The sequence below is a fragment of the Schistocerca piceifrons genome, chromosome X, assembly GCF_021461385.2.
Source record: "Schistocerca piceifrons isolate TAMUIC-IGC-003096 chromosome X, iqSchPice1.1, whole genome shotgun sequence".
Taxonomy (NCBI): Eukaryota; Metazoa; Arthropoda; class Insecta; order Orthoptera; family Acrididae; genus Schistocerca; species Schistocerca piceifrons.
The window spans coordinates 21,453,070-21,475,073 of NC_060149.1; the positions used below are offsets into that span (position 1 = coordinate 21,453,070).

Here is a 22,004-nt window from a genome sequence, read left to right on the forward strand (position 1 = left end):
CTAAAACGTGCTGACATGAGGAAAGTTTCCAACCGATTTCTCATACACAAACAGCAGTTGACCGGCGTTGCCTGGTGAAACGTTGTTGTGATGCCTGGTGTAAGGAGGAGAAATGCGTACCATCACGTTTCCGACTTTGATAAAGGTCGGATTGTAGCCTCTCGCGATTGCGGTTTATCGTATCGCGACACTGCTGCTCGCGTTGGTCGAGATCCAATGACTGTTAGCAGAATATGGAATCAGTGGGTTCAGGAGGGTAATACGGAACGCCGTGCTCGATCCCAACGGCCTCGTATCACTAGCAGTCGAGATGACGGGCATCTTATCCGCATGGCAGTAACGGATCGTGCAGCCACCTCTTGATCCTTGAGTCAACAGATGGGGACGTTTGCAAGACAACAACCATCTGCAGTTCGACGACGTTTGCAGCAGCATGGACTATCAGCTCGGAGACCATGGCTGCGGTTACCGTTGACGCTGCATCACAGACAGGAGCGCTTGCGATGGTGTACTCAACGACGAACCTGGGTTCTCGAATGGCAAAACGTCATTTCTTCGGATGAATCCAAGTTCTGTTTACAGATCATGATGGTCGCATCCGTGTTTGGCGACATCGTGGTGAACGCACATTGGTAGCGTGTATTCGTCATCGCCATACTGGCGTATCACCCGGCATGATGGCATGGGGTGCCATTGGTTACACGTCTAGGTCACTTCTTGTTCGCACTGACGCTACATTTCAGATGTGTTACGACCCGTGGCTCTACCCTTCATTCGAACCCTGCGAAATCCTACATTTCAGCAGGATAATGCACGACCGCATGTTGCAGGTCCTGTACGGGCCTTTCTGGATACAGAAAATGTTCGACTGCTGCCCTGGCCAGCACATTCTCCAGATCTCTCACCAATTGAAAACGTATGGTCAATGGTGGCCGAGCAACTGGCTCGTCACAATACGCCAGTCACTGAACTGTGGTATCGTGTTGAGGCTGCATGGGCAGCTGTACCTGTACACGTCATCCAAGATCTGTTTGACTCAATGCCCAGGCGTATCAAGGCCGTTATTACGGCCAGAGGTGGTTGTTCTGGTTACTGATTTCTCAGGATCTATGCACCAAAAATGCGTGAAAATGTAAATTGTCCAATAAATACCCGTTTATCATCTGCATTTCTTCTTGGTGTAGCAATTTTAATGACCAGTAGTGTACATAAAATAAGCAATGTTCGTTGATGACAGCTATGATTCACTATAGCGCTGTATCTGCAGTTAGCATTTCAGACAACGTTACTGATACTTTGAAATCAAGATATGGAGTCTCCTATCCACCGCATCCCAGCAGTTCAGAGTTGCTAAAGTACCTGGCGCTATGGTGCGGCCTACACGACTCGTCAGCGCGTCCTGCCCCCACTGCAGGAGGCATGCGAGCCCCGCGGAGCAACGTTGTTCCGGGAAGGACAAGATGCGTGAGTAGAACGGGCATTCGTCACACGGACTGCCAACCACCTTATATGAGCTGCCACGCTTCTACAGAGTTCTGTCAGTCCAAAATAGCCTCAGCTCCTCTTCTTACGTCTGACCATAAAAAGGTTTAAAAATAGAGAACGAAACTTTCACTGGGCAGCTGAGTTCACTGCTCTCGAAAGGCGAAGTTTCGTCTTCGTATCACGATGTGGTACACAGTTTTAGTCTACCACGAACGTTCAACTTCTAAAAATATAAAAGTTTGTCATATTAATGTAATCACCATTTATGGCTTTTTTATGGCTTTGTTTTTGTTCTTAGCATATTACAGAGCACATACATACATACATCAAAAAAGTTCTGCATCACCCCGGTTCCCAGAAGTCATGAAGATAGACGTTGACTGTGGATATTTATCACAGACACAGTCCCTTTGACTGTTCAAAGATGTCACTAAACCCACCCAAAGATGTAAACAACCATGCGTGAGCAGCGCCTATTAGACGGAGGGGGTCCGACAGCCGATCAGTTCCAGTCAATCCTCCAGGAAGAGGTACACGGCTCGTGTTGTCTGTAGTTCAACCGTGCCTAAACGGTCAATACCGTGGTTCGATCGCCTCCGCATTGTTACTTTGTGCCAGGAAGGGCTCTCAACAAGGGAAGTGTCTAGGCGTCTCGGAGTCAACCAAAGCGACGTTTTTCGGACACAAAGGAGATACAGAGAGGCAAGAACTGCCGACGACATGCCTCGCTCAGGCCGCCCATGGGCTACTACTGCAGTGGATGACCGCTGCCCACGGGCTATGGCTCGGGGGAACCCTGACAGCAATGCCACCATGTTTAATAATGCTTTTCGTGCAGACACAGGACGTCGTGTTACGACTCAAATTGTGCGCAATAGGCTGCATGATGCACAACTTCACTCCGGAAGTCCATGGCGAAGTCCATCTTTGCAACCACGACACCATGCATCGCGGTACAGATGGGTCCAGAAACATGCCGAATGCACCGCTCAGGATTGGCATCACGTTCTCTTCAACGATGAGTGTCGCATATGCCTTCAACCAGACAATCGTAGGAGACGTGTTTGGGGGCAACACAGTCAGACTGAACACCTTAGACACACTGTCCAGAGAGCGCAGCAAGGTGGAGGTTCCCTCCTATTTTGGGTGGCATTATGTGGGACCGCCGTACGCCGCTGGTGGTCATGGAAGGCGTCGTAACGGCTGTACGATACGTGAATGCCATCCTCCGACCGATAGTGCAACCATATCGGCCGCATATTGGCGAGGCATTTGTCTTCATGGACGACAATTCGCGCCCCCATCGTGCACATCTTGTGAATGATTTTCTTCAGGATAAAGACATCGCTCGACTAGAGGGGCCAGCATGTACTGCAGACGTCAACCCTATCGAACATGCCTGGGATAGATTGGAAAGGGCTGTTTATGGACGACGTGACCCTCCAACCACTCTGTGGGATCTACGCCGAATCGCCGTCGAGGACTGGGACAATCTGGACCAACAGTGCCTTGATGAACTTGTGGATGGTATGCCACGACGCATACAGGCATGCATCAATGCAAGAGGACGTGTTACTGGGTATTAGAGGTACCGGTGTGTACAGCAATCTGGAACACCACCTCTGAAGGTCTCGCTGTATGGTGGTACAACATGCAATGTGTGGTTTTCATGAGCAATAAAAACGACGGAAATGATGTTTATGTTGATCTCTATTCCAACTTTCTGTACAGGTTCCGCAACTCTCGGAACCGAGGTGATGCAAACCTTTTTTTGATGTGTCTATGTAGAGTTGGACCACGGGACTTTGTTGCTGTTCTTGCGTGAAACAATGGCCAGCCGTCTAGAATTGTAGGGAATTCTTCACGGAAAGTAGCGCCTCTGAGGCAAGCTTTATGTGATGTTACTGCCTCTCTCGACAGAGAGATCTGAGTGGAGTAAACGTTTGTGCGACGTGCCATCCAAGCGGCCGCAAGAACAGCACAAAACTCCAGACATTCAGTGTACTATTACTACGTAGTTTCTTGTCAGGTCTATAAAGAAGTGTAAATTTCTTTGTGTATGTGGTCCTACTATTGAACCATTCTGGCCTGATGGTAAAACTTTGTTAAGGTCTGTACGAGTTCATCTAATTCGACGAGTGCGTCAATCTAGCACAGAGTCGTTTTATGGTTTTTGAAACGTTGTAAAAAGAAAATTTTAAGATAACATGAAGATGCCCCACGAAGGCGAAACGGGTCGTTAATAATAGAATAAGCTGCTATCAAGACTGTTTTTAATTCAGATAGTCTACATACAGTTTCCTTATCAGACGGCCTAATGGAGTGGAAGAAATTTTACGGAAAAAATCATGTAGTCACAAATTTTTGTACGCTTGTAGGAGGGAGTGTAATGAACAACATACTAGAAATAATCCCCACCGGTGGAGTGTGAGCATGGTGCCAGGGAAGGGACAGGGGCGTTTAAAGGTCACTTTTAATGTTTTTCTGGAATAACTCGAACATCGTGGCTGATAGTGAAAATTAAACTACGTTCAAATTTCTACAAAAATGTTCCTATTCATTTTTTGTCTGAAATCAATAGTTTCTGCATTTCAATGGATGCCAAAACCACAGATTATTAAAAATTGTATTCTAATGGTGTAAAATCACTGCTTATTGTTAAGAGCCGAATTATGCGATAAATTTTGTCTGGGGGTTTAACGGGGGGAGGGGAGGATGAAGGGCAGAAGTGTGAGGAAAGGAGAGACGGTAGGTCAACAGATTCGGGTCATGAACATCCCTCCTTCATATGTCTGCAGATTTAACAGTGAGCAGGTGATTCCCCAGTTTATCTACATCACTACGTCGCAAGAAGTAGCTACAGGGTGTTTCACAACGTGATACGACTCTCCGAAGTGCGCCATGAATCACTGGCGACCCAGTGTGCAGACGTACTCCGAGGATGTCTATTTTCCACAAAGAGAATGAACACTGCGTGGAATATAGGTACTAAGTGCTAATGATACTAACGCAAGAAATGCGTGTGGAGAAAATCTATTTATATTCGGCACACTGCTCTACACTGCTAGAGAGGAAATTGAGTAATGTGTGTAAAATTGGAAATTTGTGGTAAGATCTTATGGGACCAAACTGCTAAGGTCATCGGTCCCTAAGCTTGTTGTTGTTGTGGTGATGTTCAGTCGAGAGACTGGTTTGATGCAGCTCTCCATGCTACTCTATCATGTGCAAGCTTCTTCATCTCCCAGTACCTACTGCAACCTACATCCTTCCGAATCTGTATAGTGTATTCATCTCTTGGTATCCCTCTACGATGTTTACCCTCCACGCTGCCCTCCAATACTAAATTGGTGATCCCTTGATGCCTCAGCAAATGTCCTACCAACCGATCCCTTCTTCTAGTCAAGTTGTGCCACAAATTTCTCTTCTCCCAAATTCTGTTCACCACCTCCTCATTAGTTAAGTGATCTACCCATCTAATCTTCAACATTCTTCTGTAGAAACACATTTCGGAAGCTTCTATTCTCTTCTTGTCTAAATTATTTAACGCCCACGTTTCACTTCCATACATGGCTACACTCCATACAAACACTTAAAACGATTTTCTGGCACTTAAATCTATACTCGATGTTAACAAACATCTCTTCTTCAAAAACAATTTCCTTTTCATTGCCAGTCTACATTTTATATCCTCTCTACTTCGACCATCATCATTTATTTTGCTCCCCAAATAGCAAAACCCATTTACTACTTTAAGCGTCTCATTTCCTAATCTAATACCCTCAAAATCACCCGATTTAATTCGAATACATTCCATTATCCTCGTTTTGCATTTGTTGATGTTCATCCTATATCCTCCTTTCAAGACACTGTCTATTCCGTTCAGCTGCTCGTCCTGGTCCTTTGCTGTCTCTGAGAGAATTACAATGTCATCGGCGAACCTCAAAGTTTTTATTACTTCTCCATGGATTTTAATTGCTAAGCTTACACACTACTTAATCTAACTTGAACTTACTTACACTAAGGACAACACAGACACCCATGCCCGAGGGAGGACTCGAACCTCCGACGGAGGGAGCCGTCGTAATGTGTGTCTGTAAACTAAAAAATGAGCAGTGCACGTGGCGGCGGAAGTCGCGTTTCTCAGAACATTACATCTGAGGTACAAGGTAACTTAAGAATCGATAACCCCCTCTGAATGTAGAACAGTGTGCAGGAATCTGCAAAGATTCTGTCCATACGTGTTTGTTGCGTTAGTGTTATTAGCTACTCGTATCTGTATTCCATGTTCTGTTAATGCACTTTGTGGAACATAAACTAACGTCTGCTCACAGCGTCGCTACTGATTGATAAGGTGGGGTGTGGAAGGTCGGTACAGGTTTGTGAAACATCCCATTGTTGCTTGATGTGACGTAGTGCGGTAAACAGAGTGGAATATCACCTGCTCGCTCTTCAGTTTGCAGATCTATGAAGATAGGAAGTGAATGATCATTATCGCTGACATAACTTCCCTCTCTGTTCTATCGTCCGCCCTGTTACACCACCAGTACACAATTTATCCTTTAATTCGGCTCTAAGGCACGTTGACATGATACGTATATTTAATATTTTAACCACTTCATTTACCAATAACCAGTAATTTTATACCACTGAAATATTATTTTTAATAATCTGTGACTTTTCCACTTCGCCGTGCGGTTCTAGGCGCTTCAGTCTGGAACCGCGCGACCGCTACGGTCGCAGGTTCGAATCTTGCCTCAGGCATGGATGTGTGTGCTATCCTTAGGTTAGTTAGGTTTAAGTAGTTCTAAGTTCTAGGGGACTGATGACCTCCGATGTTAAGTCCCATAGAGATCAGAGCCATTTGAACCTTTTCCACTTCCTGCAACGCGGGACTATTAGATCTAGAGAAAGAAATGAATACGGAATTCTTGAAGGAAATGTAATGTACTTTAATTTTGTACCAGGCAATATTTTCGAGAAAAAACGTAAAAAATGGCCTTAAAAGCATCACCCTTCCGCCCGACCCTCACCGTCGCACCCCCCGGCGAGGATTTTTAGTACGCTGTTCATGACACCCCCTCCTAACACTGTGCAAAAATTTGCGACTACACTATTTTTCCCCTAATTTTCCATTACTGACTGGGCTAATGAAGAGTGGATGTAGGACGCCTTGCCGCCTACTCGTGGTTCCACAGTCTTTCAACCACTCTCGACAGCAGCACGCGAACAGCTTCGCCGTTTCCGAAATGCTCGTTCCCAGGCGCCGGGCTACGACAATCAACCATTTGTGAAAGTCGCTTATATCAGTGCATTTCCCCACCTGCGGCCCGTGTCATCGCTAGAAATATTCCCCATTCGTCTCTGCTCCCCTATTATATTTTCCATAGCGTGTTACGTGCCAGCAACACCTCTTGGCGGCATTCAATCTTGCGGTGGGCAGTGATCGCTTATAAGCCTGCAGACGCCAGAGTTAGGTAGGATACACTGTACATGAATAACCGTAACTTTCATGAGGCTTTTCACGGATAATGCTATTGCCTAAAGAACAATTTCAGTGCGAGCACTAGCATCTACATCTACGTGAATGCTCTGCAATTTCGCAGTGTGTTCATCGAATTATTTTCACGCTATTTCCCAACCGTTCCACTCTCGACCAGCGCGCAGGAGAAACGAGTAGTTAAATCTTTCCGTACGGACTCCGGTTGTAAAACATGAAACACAGTCACTCGTTTACCTTGTTTAGATTCCTTTCAGAATTTACTGACGTAATAATTCTGTTTTTAGCAATAACGCAACCGCTCGCTCGACAGAATTTCCGTTATTCATGGCTTGAAAAGTTAACTCAGATGACATCAGGGGCTCCCGTAGAGTGGTGTCTATGGGGTCAGCTACCACGAGTGAGATTTCACTTAGTTTACATATATGAAAAGCACCTGTAACGGCAGCGTCCATAATCTTATGACCTAAAATACTTGGGAAATTATTACTAAAATGATCTAAAGATATCGATAATATGACGTAAAATGATGTAAATCATACGTAAAATGAGCTATAAAATGTGCTACTGTTGCGGACTGGCAAGACAGCCAATCCACAGTGACGGGTAGCCGAAAGGCACGCGTTTAAGCTCACGCAAACTGGCGTGAGGTCTGGAACAGTTAAGGGAATTAATAGTAACAAATGAAGTACGTAGTCGATGTAATACTTAACTTTAATCCATAATTGGTGTACATCGCTCTTGTTGATACATGAATGATAATCTCAATATAAACTGGTAATGGCGCCTTGCTAGGTCGTAGCAAATGACGTAGCTGAAGGCTATGCTAACTATCGTCTCGGCAAATGAGAGCGTATTTGTCAGTGTAGCATCGCTAGCAAAGTCTGCTGTACAACTGGGGCGAGTGCTAGTAAGTCTCTCTAGACCCGCCGTGTGGCGGCGCTCGGTCTGCAATCACTGACTGTGGCGACACGCGGGTCCGACGTATACTAATGGACCGCGGCCGATTTAAAGGCTACCACCTAGCAAGTGTGGTGTCTGGCGGTGACACCACAACTACAGTAATGTAAAACTTTATAGGACGTTCTAACTGAAATTACACAAAGCCGGCCGGTGTGGCCGAGCGGCTCTACCGGCACGATAGCTCAGCGTGTTCGGTCAGAGGGCTGCGTGCTTCCTGTAATAAAAAAAACTGAGTCAAAGAATCAACGATCATCTTGAATGGATGTCTTGTGACGTCCGCCCAGACCAAACACAACGAACTGCATCGGAAAAAAAGCGGTTCTAGGTGCTTCAGTCTGGAACCGTGCGACCGCTTCGGTCGCAGGTTCGAATCCTGCCTCGGGCATGGATGTGTGTGATGTCCTTAGGTTAGTTAGGTTTAAGTAGTTCTATGTCCTAGGGGACTGATGACCTCAGATGTTAAGTCCCATAGTGCTCAGAGCCATTTTAGAAACTACAGAAAGGTTAATTAATTTGAAATTCAATGTTTTTCTTTGGGAAATTTCATTCTCTGAAGATGTAGGAAATCGATTTATATTAATAATTTTAGAGCTATTGCAATGTATGCAAGTCAGCATAAAAACGGTCTTGAACGTTATGGAACATCTGTTGTCAGACAACACGTGGTAGTAGCTACGAAATCGTTTTCAACATTTGCTGAAGCAACTGGTGCATTCACTTCGATATTATCCTTTAGTTTCAAAAATGAATCTAAAAAATAGACAACGATAATTGATATTCCACAAATAGACATTATTTTTTTATATAATGTCATCATTTTTCTTTCAGTAGCCTTATCCGGTTTAAGTTAACATTAGTAAGTGGCACTATAAGGTCAGTAGGCAAATAAACCATCACTTTGTTTTTAACATAGAAATGCTTTGTTCAGCAAAATTGTTGCTTTTTTCCTAGAAGTATGTGTTCTGTTCGTTCTTGTCACCATTAAAAGAGCGAAAACACAAATATGTAGAAAAGAAATAATATCTTGTAAAAACTAGAAACCAAAGGCCAGGACACCACGCAATGACGACCGTCCGCCGTGTCAGCCTTTGGCACCCAGCGTCATCCGGATGCGGTATTGAGGGCTATGGGGTCAGCACACTGCTCTACCGGCCGTTGTCGACTCCTCAGAACTTGGAGCGTCTACTTCTCACTCAAGTAGCTCCTCAGTTGGCATTACGAGGCTGATTACACCCTATTCCTGTCCTCCCACCAAGGAAAAATTCGTAGCAGTGCCGGGAAATGAACCCGCTTTATCCTCGTGACAGTGAGACGCGGTAGCCAGTCGGCTACGGAGTCACTCCAAGAGTGACACTTTCCTTGAAAAATTAAATACTGTGTGGTACCTATATGATGAACAATGCAAAATTAAATTTACATTCCTATAGCTAGAGTGACACACTACCGCAGCCGAGGTGGCTTATGAACACCTACGCGGTGGTGCTCGACTCGGAGATAAGCCGGCTCGAATCCTGGTGGTGGAAAATTTTCACTGCTATTATTCGGCCGGCAGGGAGAAGACGTGGTGGTGTAAGGCTTCTGACCACCAATCCTTGATCAAATTTCAAAATTCCATAGTGTTGTGACTTGGCAAGACAGCCAAGCCACAATGAGAGGAAGCCGAAAGGCACGCGTTTAAGCTCACGCAGGATGGCGTGAGGTCTGGAACAGGAAAAGTAATTGAGACTAGCAAGTAAAGTACGTAGCTTCTTGAATATTTAACTTTAATCCATAATTGGTGAACATCGGTCTGACGGTACATGCACCACAAGATAAATAGCAAATGATAATGGCGCCTTGCTAGGTCGTAGCAAATGACGTAGCTGAAGGCTATGCTAACTATCGTCTCGGCAAATGAGAGCGTAATTTGTCAGTGAACCATCGCTAGCAAAGTCGGCTGTACAACTGGGGCGAGTGCTAGGACGTCTCTCTCTAGACCTGCCGTGTGGCGGCGCTCGGTCTGCAATCACTGACAGTGGCGACACGCGAGTCCGACGTATACTACCGGACCGCGGCCGATTTAAAGGCTACCACCTAGTAAGTGTGTTGTCTGGCGGTGACACCACACATAGTCTCATAAAGTGAGCGTATGTGACACTGGTGATGGTGATCCGTCCGTCGGATGGAGACGTTAAGGTCAGCGACCCCCTTGGTACCATTCTAGAGGAGCAAGCTATTTGCCGGCACTGCATTTCGCCCTCTACCTTCCCTCCATCCTTAACACTTCAAAGCCAACACTACACTATACAAGCATTCATCAAAGTCATCCACACAATACGGATAACAGGTCTGGGGCAGGCCACGTTGAAGCACCGCCACTAGGAACCTGCCTAAAATGGCGATGCAGAATTCCTGCATCTCCTCCCCTAAGCTCATTCCTGAGTATCGGCTGCTTTGGCTCCGATAGTAAGAATATTAGAGATTTTAGTACTTGTAAACAATGCGCAGCTCATAAAGAAAGAAAGATTACATGTCAAAAAATTCCGAGCATCACTAATAAGCTACAATAAAATGAAATAAAGCTGTCAGCTGACTGAGTGGCGAAACTACTACATGTGTGTGCAGTTAGATTAAGAAGTATTTTCGTGATGAGGGTTCCGTCTCCGAAATGTTGCCTTCCTAGCGTCCGAAAAAGTCACCCTCCCAGTTACCAAGTCAGTACATATTCAATCTCTTTACACCTCAAATGGTTACTGGTGTAACAAAACAGTTGCTCCAAAAAACGCCCTCGACGAAACCTTACTCCTTCAAACTTCAAAAAAGGTTAACAACTTTCAGGGCTAATTTAAAGTACATTGCGTATTGTGTTATATTTCTTTTCTTTTGCTGAACGGGTGTGGCCGCTGATCAGTAATTGTCGGTAAAAATAGGAAGTAATCGGTACTGGAACTACTGATAACCGATCTAATAGTGGATGGCGCTCACTGAGTGACTGTTGTACAACATCCTCCATTTAATGAATTTCATAAGAACTACAGCAAATAAGCGGCACGTATGAGCACGAACGTTTCTATAACGCGCTGTCGGCTAACTCAGGTGATCGGTACGATGCGAGAGTGGTGTCGACAGTGAATGCAGTCATAGCTTAATTTTTCCGTTGTCAACAACGAGTTGCAAGTGAGCGGTGATGCATTAATGTGGTTTACATTGAATTGTGTGCATTGTGAGCTGTAAAATAATACCGAATAAAGTGAAAAAATAACCGATTTTAGCAAAGTTAGTTGTACCCCATAATCGAATGAAAACCGAAGTTGTTGTTGTTGTTGTTGTGGTCTTCAGTCCTGAGACTGGTTTGATGCAGCTCTCCATGCTACTCTATCCTGTGCAAGCTTTTTCATCTCCCAGTACCTACTGCAACCTACATCCTTCTGAATCTGCTTAGTGTATTCATCTCTTGGTCTCCCTCTACTATTTTTACCCTCCACGCTGCCCTCCAATACTAAATTGGTGATCCCTTGATGCCTCAGAACATGTCCTACCAACCGATCCCTTCTTCTGGTCAAGTTGTGCCACAAACTTCTCTTCTCCCCAATCCTATTCAATACTTCCTCATTAGTTATGTGATCTACCCACCTTATCTTCAGCATTCTTCTGTAGCACCACATTTCGAAAGCTTCTATTCTCTTCTTGTCCAAACTATTTGTCGTCCATGTTTCACTTCCTGACACTTAAATCTATACTCGATGTTATATTGCTAGAGAAGGCCGAAATGCACGCTATAAGCTCACGCAGGATGGCGTGAGGTCTGAAACAGGATACGTAATGAATGCTATAAAGAAAAGTACGTAGCTTCTGGAATACTTAACTTTAATCCATCATTTGTATACATCGTTCTTGATGAGACACGCTTCATACGATAACTATCAATTGCTATGGCGCCTTGCTAGGTCGTAGCCATTGACTTAGCTGAAGGCTATTCTAACTATCTTCTCTGCAAATAAACGAGGCTTCGTCAGTGTTGCATCGCTAGCTAAGTCGTCCGTACAACTGGGGCGAGTGCTAGTAAGTCTCTCGAGACCTGCCGTGTGGTGGCGCTCGGTCTGCGATCACTGACAGTGGCGACACGCGGGTCCGACATGTACTAATGGACCGCGGCCGATTTAAAGCTACCACCTAACAAGTGTGGTGTCTGGCGGTGACACCACACTCGATGTTAACAAATTTCTCTTCTTCAGAAACGCTTTCCTTGCCATTGCACAGTCTACATTTTATATCATCTCTACTTCGAGTGCCCGCATCTCGTGGTCGTGCGGTGGCATTCTCGCTTCCCACGCCCGGGTTCCCGGGTTCGATTCCCGGCGGGATCAGGGATTTTCTCTGCCTCGTGATGTCTGGGTGTTGTGTGATGTCCTTAGGTTAGTTAGGTTTAAGTAGTTCTAAGTTCTAGGGGACTGATGATCATAGATGTTAAGTCCCATAGTGCTCAGAGCCATTTTTCTACTTCGACCATCATCAGTTATTTTGCTCCCCAAATAGCAAAACTCCTTTACTACTTTAAGTGTCTCATTTCCTAATCTAATTCCCTCAGCATCACCCGACTTAATTAGACTACATTCCATTATCCTTGTTTTGCTTTTGTTGATGTTCATCTTATATCCTCCTTTCAAGACACTGTCCATTCCATTCAACTGCTCTTCCAAGTCCTTTGCTGTCTCTGACAGAATTACAATGTCATCGACGAACCTCAAAGTTTTTATTTCATCTCCATGAATTTTAATACCTACTCCGAATTTTTCTTTTGTTTCCTTTACTGTTTGCTCAATATACAGATTGAACAACATCGGGGAGAGGCTACAACCCTGTCTTACTCCCTTCCCAACCACTGCTTCCCTTTCATGTCCCTCGACTCTTATAACTGCCATCTGGTTTCTGTACAAATTGTGAATAGCCTTTCGCTCCCTGTATTTTACCCCTGCCACCTTTAGAATTTGAAAGAGAGTATTCCAGTCAACATTGTCAAAAGCTTTCTCTAAGTCTACAAACCGAAGTTAGGGAATCGAAATTAATAAAATACAATACTTGCGACGAAATATCAGAAAAAATGAGCGGATCAAACTGAAATATCACTATTAAAAGAAAACAATAAGTGTACTAATCGAGAAAATATAGACGCAGAGAGCACTTCTGCTGGTTTCAAGTGCTTTGACGAGAACGATAGATATCAGCTGGTTAGTATTTCCGATGTCGGAAATTACGCCGCGAAATTGGAGAATGACTGTTCCCTAAAGAATAAGATGTCATTGAATCCATGGCAACCTGATGAAAATCATAACTGCAGGAATGATACAGGTGACGTTAAGAGAACATTTTCGTTGGACTCATTGTCATTATATTTAACGTTGGTTTTTCTAAAGCACTTAAAGATGCACTCTGTAAGCTTTGTGGTTCTCCGGCCATGGCAAACCATGGTGCATTCATAAGCCATCCATTCACCAATTTCAAGAAGTTCCACGAATCTGCAGAAATGCCTATGAATTCCGAATAGCATAAAGATACAGGAACACTTGAAAAGTCAAGTAATTTTGTTACTGTCCTGCCAAACGTGACTGAGATGGTATAGGAACTTATCGATGACAATTCTGCGAAGTTAGTACAATTTTAACACACTAAGTTGAAATCAGTTGTTTCTTCTGTATTGCTTTGTGCATTACATGACTTGCCTTTAAGAGTATAAATAAATTCAGATGCCGTTTTTGATGGTTTATTGCAGCTTAGAGTGGTCAGGTGACGAAACATTCTTAATAGAGCCCAAAATGATTTCTATTTTGAAATAAACTGTACAGTTTTACGTTACGCATAATCTTAAGGCGTCTTCAGATAGGCCGAATTTTATGGGCCTCCAATATTGCTGTGATGTGCGGTATGCCTGGGCAATATTGCTGATTTTGCAGGTTGGTCCAGGTAGCTGCCCACGTGTTGGAGAGGGACTGCCAATCTTGCCCAGCGAGGGTGGAGAATGGCCGGCCGGAGTGGCCGTGCGGTTCTAGGCGCTACAGTCTGGAACCGAGCGACCGCTACGGTCGCAGGTTCGAATCCTGCCTCGGGCATCGATGTGTGTGATGCCCTTAGGTTAGTTAGGTTTAATTAGTTCTAAGTTCTAGGCGACTAATGATCTCAGAAGTTAAGTCGCATAGTGCTCAGAGCCATTTGAACCATTTTTTTTTGGGTGGAGAATATTTCGTATTGCAGGGTAATATCTATCTCTGGCGTCGTCTGTAAATGCGTCCCTCTCGCTCTCACATTTATTTCCCACATCTCTCCCCGTCAGCGCTGTACGCATATGTCTGTGTCTGAGCGTAAACAATATCGCTTGGATTTTGTTCGAATGTATACGGGCGTACATAAAGCCACATGTTTTGTAGTTGTTCTTGTGTACAGCAGTGGAGAAGTGGACGAGAGAACTGTGACTTACAAATGCGATTTATCTGCGATCAAAGCTGTAGAACGTCGAAAGTAATGCATACGAAGAACGCAATCTGAAAAAAAAAAAATGGTGGTAAGCTTTTTCCGATGAGCTCGCGATCACTCTAGATGAATTATACAAAAAATTAAGAAGTCTTCAAACCTATGTCAAATGTGAGACAAAAAAGTTGAACAGGAAGTATGGAAGTGCAAGTTACTGTTCATCCACATGGTATGCATTTGACGCTATGAATTTCATACTGTCTCGAGACGTACATGAAACAGAAATTGATAGTTAAACAATGATGTGTGCTGGTGGACAAATATAAAATACAATTTTTATTTTCATTCTCATTTCAAATTTCTATTAATGAAGTCTTTCAGCCCTTTTATCACAGCATTGCACAGTCATGGTACCATAAAGCTTATAAATGAGTAGTGAACTTCGAAGAGGTACATTAAACTTTGTACGAATCACCAGTAGCTACAAACCGAAAGATGATCGCCAGTCAGGTTTTAACTATACACTGTACCATTTTTGTGTCAATCTTAGCAGTTCTCTGACCAAATGCTTATATGAGATACGCGAAATTGTGTTTCGACAGCCTGGTGAAATTTTTGAGTAGGTATGTATCCAGCATCAGTTAAATTTTCTAAAGCATTCCGCTTACTTAAAACAGAACGCAACAAAAACGCAGATTTCTCTAGTGCCTTCTAACTTTATTCCTTGTGTGATGTAAGAGCAGTAGAGCCGCACTAACTCTCACTCGTTCATTTTGTGGCAATAGTGTGGCACCTGCAACACTTCTGGCCCGGAAATGTATTACCGCAAACAATTCCAGGCAGTAGTAGCCAGTAGCGCTTCAGTACATATGGCTACAATTAATGTGGTCGAAATATTTCCCGTAAGATATTGTTGTGATATATTGTCGGCCGTACGCAATGACTATGGCCGATGTAAACGTACCTTCACAGTTTGTGCGTGAGCAGGAACAGATGTAGCTTACTCATAAAACGATTTGAAAACCGATGTTGAAGCACGTGCTAGTGGTTCAAAACCGCAAAATGTGGTAAATGTTATCCATCCGAATATTTTAATGGAAAACAATTAATTGAGAGAATAGGGCTTACGATGATACTAACAGGAAATGACGTAAATGGCAGGAAATCATAAAATCTTGAAATGTAAAAACAGGTTTTACTACAATACTGAAACTATATTGTTAATATGTTTACAAGTAGTAGCCGGCCGCGGTGGTCTAGCGGTTCTAGGCGCTCAGTCCGGAACCGCGGGACTGCTACGGTCGCAGGTTCGAATCCTGCATCGGGCATGGATGTGTGTGATGTCCTCAGGATAGTTAGGTTTAAGTAGTTCTAAGTTCTAGGGGACTGATGACCACAGATGTTAAGTCCCATAGTGCTCAGAGCCATTTGAACCATTTTTTTTTTTTTTTTACAAGTAGTACACTGTCCAGTCACATTAACGAGGTCAACTGCCAAAAACACCTTTTGTAGCGCGGACCGCTGAGACAGGTGCAGGAAGAGAGTCAACGAGGTTCTGGAAAGCACGGAAAGGATGTATGCCAGCGCCGTGGACAGCTGCGCTACGTTTCTCGGTTGAGTATCCAAGGTGCGAAAGGCCCGATCGAGATGGTCCCACACATTTTCGATTGGGTTGAATTCCTGGGAGTTTGGTGGCCGGGGGACTACAGTAAACACATCCTCGTGCTCTTCGACCCAAATACATACAGGGCAAACTGTGTGACACTTTGCATTGCTCTCCTGGTAGACGCCATCGTACAAACTACACATAGATGTGGACATGGATAGATGCATACTTTTGTTGATCCATTGCGTCTTCCAGAATGACGAGGTCAGCCAGGGAATGCCATAAAAATATTCCCCTGACCTCAACGCTCCCTCTTTGTTTCAGTGTAGGCAAATTAAACTTTTGAGAGTCAATAAATATTCAGAAAACAAACAAAGACCGTCCTAACAGGTCTTGAAGGCCCATCGGTGTCGACCAGCCGCCGTGTCATCCTCAGCTCTTAGGCGCCACCGGATGCGGATACGAAGGGGTATGTGGTCAACACACCGCTCTCCCGGCCATCGTGAGTTTTCGTGGCCGGTGGCGCTACTTCTCCTCAACTGGCCTCACAAGAGCTGAGTGCAGCCTGTTTGCCAACAGCACTCGGCAAACCCGGATGGCGGCCCATCCAAGTCCCAGCCAAACCCGTCAGCGCTTAACTTCGGTGATGTGACGGGAACCGGTGTTACAACTGCGGTAAGGCCGTTGGCATCAATAAATATCCACAAATAGGAGATACTTTTAATCGATATTAAGCATCACAAATAAGAGTTAAAGGAACTTCCTGGCAGATTAAAACTGTGTGCCGGACCGAGACTCGAACTCCGGACCTTCGCCTTCCGCGGGCAAGTGCTTTACCAACTTTTTTTTATTTTTAGATCTCATTTTGTTCTATATTGTTCGTTGAATTTGTTCGGGTCAGACGTCCGATGACACCCGTTCAGGTTTTTCATTGATCCATTCACTCAGTTTTTTTTTTTATTACAGAGGATAGCTAAACCCTCTGACCGAGCACGCTGAGCTACCGTGCCGGAATGAAACTTCCTGGCAGATTAAAACTGTGTGCCGGACCGAGACTCGAACTCGGGACCTTTGCCTTTCGCGGGCAAGTGCTCTCCCCCACTGAGCTACCCAAGCACGACTCACTCCCCGTCCTCACAGCTTTACTTCTGCCAGTGTACCTCGCCTCCTACCTTCCAAACTTTACAGAAGTTCTCTGCGAACCTTGCAGAACTAGCACTCCTGAAAGAAAGGAAAGTGAAAATCTCATTCTGGAAACATCCCACAGGCTGTGGCTAAGCCATGTCTCCGCAATATCCTTTCTTTCAGGAGTGCTACTTCTGCAAGGTTCACAGAAGAGCTTCTCTAAAGTTTGGAAGGTAGGAGACGAGGTACTGGCAGAAGTAAAGCTGTGAGGACGGGGCGTGAGTCGTACTTGGGTAGCTCAGTTGGTAGAGCACTTGCCCGCATAAGGCGAAGGTCCTGAGTTCGAGTCTCGGTCCGGCACACAGTTTTAATCTGCCAGGAAGTTTCATATCAGCCGACACTCCGCTGCAGAGTGAAAATCTCATTCAAGAGTTAAAGGAGTTTGCGACGGTTTCTCGATTTCGCTACACTTTTGAGGGGCGAAAAACAACGCTATTTTTGGACTTTCTGCAGTGTTTCGCTTCTAAGTCGAATACTCGTAAATGAAAGAGCATAAAATTTCAAGTAGACCGCCGTACTTAAAATTTAGAATCAGTTCAGCCGTTTGGCCTCAACAGTCGTCAAAGATCGGCAATTTCTACCAGCTTGGTGGGTAAGTGAGTAATACTCATGTTCCAACGCCTGTAACTCAAAACGGCTACTCCGAATGTCACGAAACTTGGAAAGCCTCTAGACCCGCGTAAAAAACCTCCTAAATTTTAAAATTCATTCACTCGCTTACAAAGATACAAATAGAAACGTGAAAGTATTCGTAGCGCTAAATACCTTTGAAGACGTTCTTGTGATGTCCAATTACTTCTGAAGGCCAAATCCTTCACATTAGTCCAAATATTCAACTCTAAGGGCAATTTAGTTAGTTACCTATCTACCTTGATAGCTAGCTCTATGTGTTAATTTACTGTCATACCAATCCCAGATGATAATAGATGGTTTAAAAATGAAAAAAAAAACATATCAAATGAAAGGTTTTTATTAACTGGAAAAATACCTAAATTACAATATAAAATAGATGAGAGAGAAAAAATTTTATACACATCCTTTAATCAGTTATTCTTCTGTGTTAACGTTCATTTAAAATTTATATTTTTGATATTTTTCTGTGTATCGAGGAAGCTGGCACTGCGGAGGAAACGTCGTCGCCCAATTCTTCGTCGTCATGTGGCATGAGATCTAGATCCATTTCCTCCTTGACGACGTCAATCTCATCTTCGATTTGCGACGAATCAAGGAAGATGCCTTCTTCTATTAGAGAGTTAAGGCATGAAAGCCGTTTAGCCAAGCACTTTAGAGACACTTTCCTGCAGAAACAAGCTGCCTGCATCCTTTGTTGATATTGTGTTCGGCGCTACTCGTGGCTGGCTGTTTGCAATGCGGATCAGATCGTTCCTTGTGGTCTTCCATTCTAATTTCAGTGGATTCATCTGATTGTTCCTCCATATCTCAACCTGCAAGTAGACCGTGAGGAAGTGCTGGCGAGCGGTGCCTTCGGTGGGAGGCAACCGTGCCAAATTGAAATTATTTTCCGGTTAAGCACTCTGATATAGTTGCAGACGAATTTCGTTCAAAGGTCTGGAGCTGCCACCCATGTACAAACACACAATGAGCTTCAGTCCTGCCACAACGACCTTATCAGGAGTGACGTTGGGACCCGTGAAGTCTGAGGCGATGAGTTAGGAGTTCGCGTTCTTTTGAAATGTTTTTATAAATTTGATTTTGCCCTATCGAAAAGATGTAGTGATGGTGTGGGAGCCTCTGAAGGCGTGAAGAAATATCACATGTTTTTTGGCTTCTTCGGAGAGCATAGAACTGTTGGGAATATAAATGAACGTGTGTTGGTTGCCTTTTGCAGGTTGTGTAAGGAAAATATTGGTAACAGGTTCTTCCTGCTCACTACTATCAACTACGTGGGCAGTCAGTAGGACCAACAAATCAGTATCTTCCCCGATAATGAAGACGTTGCTCCCCTGTCTCGACTTTTCTATGGCTGTGCCCACAATCAAAGGGTCTGTGTCCTCAATGGCCTACATGACTGATACCCTTTAAAATATAATTCTGTCAACACTGAGAAAAGACGTTCCTTATTAAGTTGATTTAGTAACAAACGTTGTTTTGGCATAATTTTTGACGTTGTCTCATCAAATAAAAGAGAAGAGGATTACATAGCGCGGGCTCTTTTGGCACGTTCAGTAGATTTTATGCTTTTCTCAGCTCCCTCCTTAGGGTGTCCATCAAACATTATAATGCAATCGGACCCAAAGTGTTTTTTGCCGTAGTTCACGTTTTCTTCAAGGATGGAGGAAAACATTTCATCAGTATGCCACACAACTCGATGTAAGAGAAACCCACTCTTCAAGGACGGTGCCTCAGCTGAGAGGCATGATAATTAACATCCAGTGTACTAATTATTTATTCATACCTCTACCGTTTTCGGTATTTTAAAATGCCATCTTCAGGTGTATGAACTTCTTGTATTTGGTAGCACGTAACATGCTGCAGTGACTGCATACTGGCGCCGCCTGAGTAGCAGTTGGCGTTCCAGCCGTGCGGTGGACAGGTGCCGAGCATATTTGCAGTGACTGGAACTTTTCCACTGGCTGGCCCGACCGTATGTTACGTGTTACCAAATTCAACAATTTCATATGCCTGAATATGGCATTTTAAAATCCTAAAACCGATCGTGGTTTGAATAAATAATTAGTACAACTGAAGCGGATTTCTATACATTAATTATCTTTAAGAACAGTGTTACTTGTGATTTTGATATTGACTCGATTGAACAGTTTAATGGGGACTGATTTTCTTGTCGTGAGCATTATCCCATAGTCGCCAGAAATGATTAATGGATATGGAGCTAACTCAAACGCGAAGGCCGGCCTCGGTGGCCGTGCGGTTCTAGGCGCTTCAGTCCGGAACCGCGGGACTGCTACGGTCGCAGGTTCGAATCCTGCCTCGGGCATGGATGTGTGTGATGTCCTTAGGTTAGTTAGGTTTAAGTAGTTCTAAGTTCTAGGGGACTGATGACCTAAGATGTTAAGTCCCATAGTGCTCAGAGTCATTTTTTCAAACGCGAAGTTTGGCTAGAGCTATTGTTCTGACTTCCTATGAAAACGAATTCGACAGAAAATTGTATAAGAACTGACAGGGACTGGTTCACCATTCATCTCTAGTGTATACTTCACGGCTCAGTGGCACTACTCGATTCTTCCTCAAAACTTCACTTCCTTAATGTTTTTCTCCCCTTGTTAGATACTCCCTGTATGATTACCATAAATACAATTAATTAACACAGAACACTACCAATTATCTACTTCAATAATGAAATCAATAAATAGAGATAACTACCTAGAAAGGGAGATACCTATCTAAATTACCCTTAAATTTCAATATTTAGACGAATGTGGATGATTTGGCCTTCAAAAATAATTTGACTTCAGAAAAAAGTCATAGCAGGAATTTAGCGCTACGAATCCTTTCACGTTTTTATTTCTATCTTTTTCAAAGGAATGAGTCAATTTTAAAACTTAGGAGCTCTTTTTATGTAGAATTTGACGTTTTACAACTTTCATAACTGGCACTTTTTATTTGTAGTAGCTGTTTTTAAGTTGCAGAAATCAGAGTAAAAGCATAACTCACGTTTCCGCTAAGTTGGTAAAAATTACCAATTTTTGACGATCGATTGTGGTAAACAGCTGAACCGATTTTGACTTGTAAGTAGGGCATTCTATGTGAAATTATACGCTATTTCATTTAGAAATTTTCTGTAACATGCATCGTTTTCGAGTTACAAGCGAAAAAATTGAAAAATGCTCAAAATTTCTTGGTTTTTCTGTCATCCGATGTTTAGAGCAAGTCAGAAACCATCGCAAACTCTAAATCTTGTTTGGAGTGCCTAATGTCGATTAAAAATATTTCCAGTTTGCGCATATTTACTGACTGGCGCGGCCTTTTCTTGGGCTAATTTACGTAGACTATTTGCTTTCAGACGTTTCACGCCGTACACGCCAACGCCCATCTGTCCAGTGGAGTATAAAACGGGGTTCATTTGAAAAGACCACCTGTCGCCACTCAGTAGACATCCAGTAGCGGCACTGGCGTGCAAATCCCAGCATTCATCGCCGATAAATAGCTGTCACCGTGGGTCCATGAACCGGGCGCCTGCTGTGGAGGCCCACGTGCTGAACTGAGACACTGTTCATAGCCACTTTGTTCCTATAGGTAGTCAGCTACCTCTTTTCGCTCGTACATATCTCCGCAGCCGTCAGTCACCCATGCAATCTTTGGTTCGTGGTGCACCACAGTTGCTTCAGCGCCGGTTTTAGACAGTGCCATTTTACTTTCTATGATAGACTTCAACCACGGCTACATGCAAACAATTTACAAACTTAGCCGTTTCGGAAATGCTTGCCCTCTTGGACCAAAAACGATCACGCCCTGTTAGATGTCAGATAAATCGCTCCGTTTCCACATTACAACAAAGACTACAATTTCGTCCCCATTCCATCGACACGCTTTATATACCCTCCACTGCTGGTGCTGCCACTTGCCATCTGTGAGTGGTTACTGCGCGATGACATCGAACGTAGGTGGTGGTCACATTAATATGACTGTAACGTGTTAAAGTACACTGCAGAAACCAAAAGGAGAAAACGGAGAAAAGGTGCAGGACCCTGATACTTCCTAATTCACACGTACAATGATCATCCAGAACATTATGTCCACCTTTGGCACGGAAACAGCTGCGACGCGTCGTAGCATGAAACAATGAGGCCACGGTAGGTCGCTGGACTGAGTTGGCACCACGTCTACACACACACACACACACAC

At 44.0% G+C, this 22,004-nt stretch overlaps 1 protein-coding gene and 1 pseudogene across 1 annotated transcript in view; one reads left to right on the forward strand and one right to left on the reverse strand.

Annotated features, from left to right (window-relative positions):
• LOC124722154 overlaps window positions 1–22,004 on the forward strand; it is a 310,300-nt gene that overhangs the window by 132,350 nt on the left and 155,946 nt on the right. The gene's annotated exons all lie outside the window — the stretch shown is intronic.
• On the reverse strand, window positions 16,566–16,684 carry LOC124723348 (annotated as a pseudogene).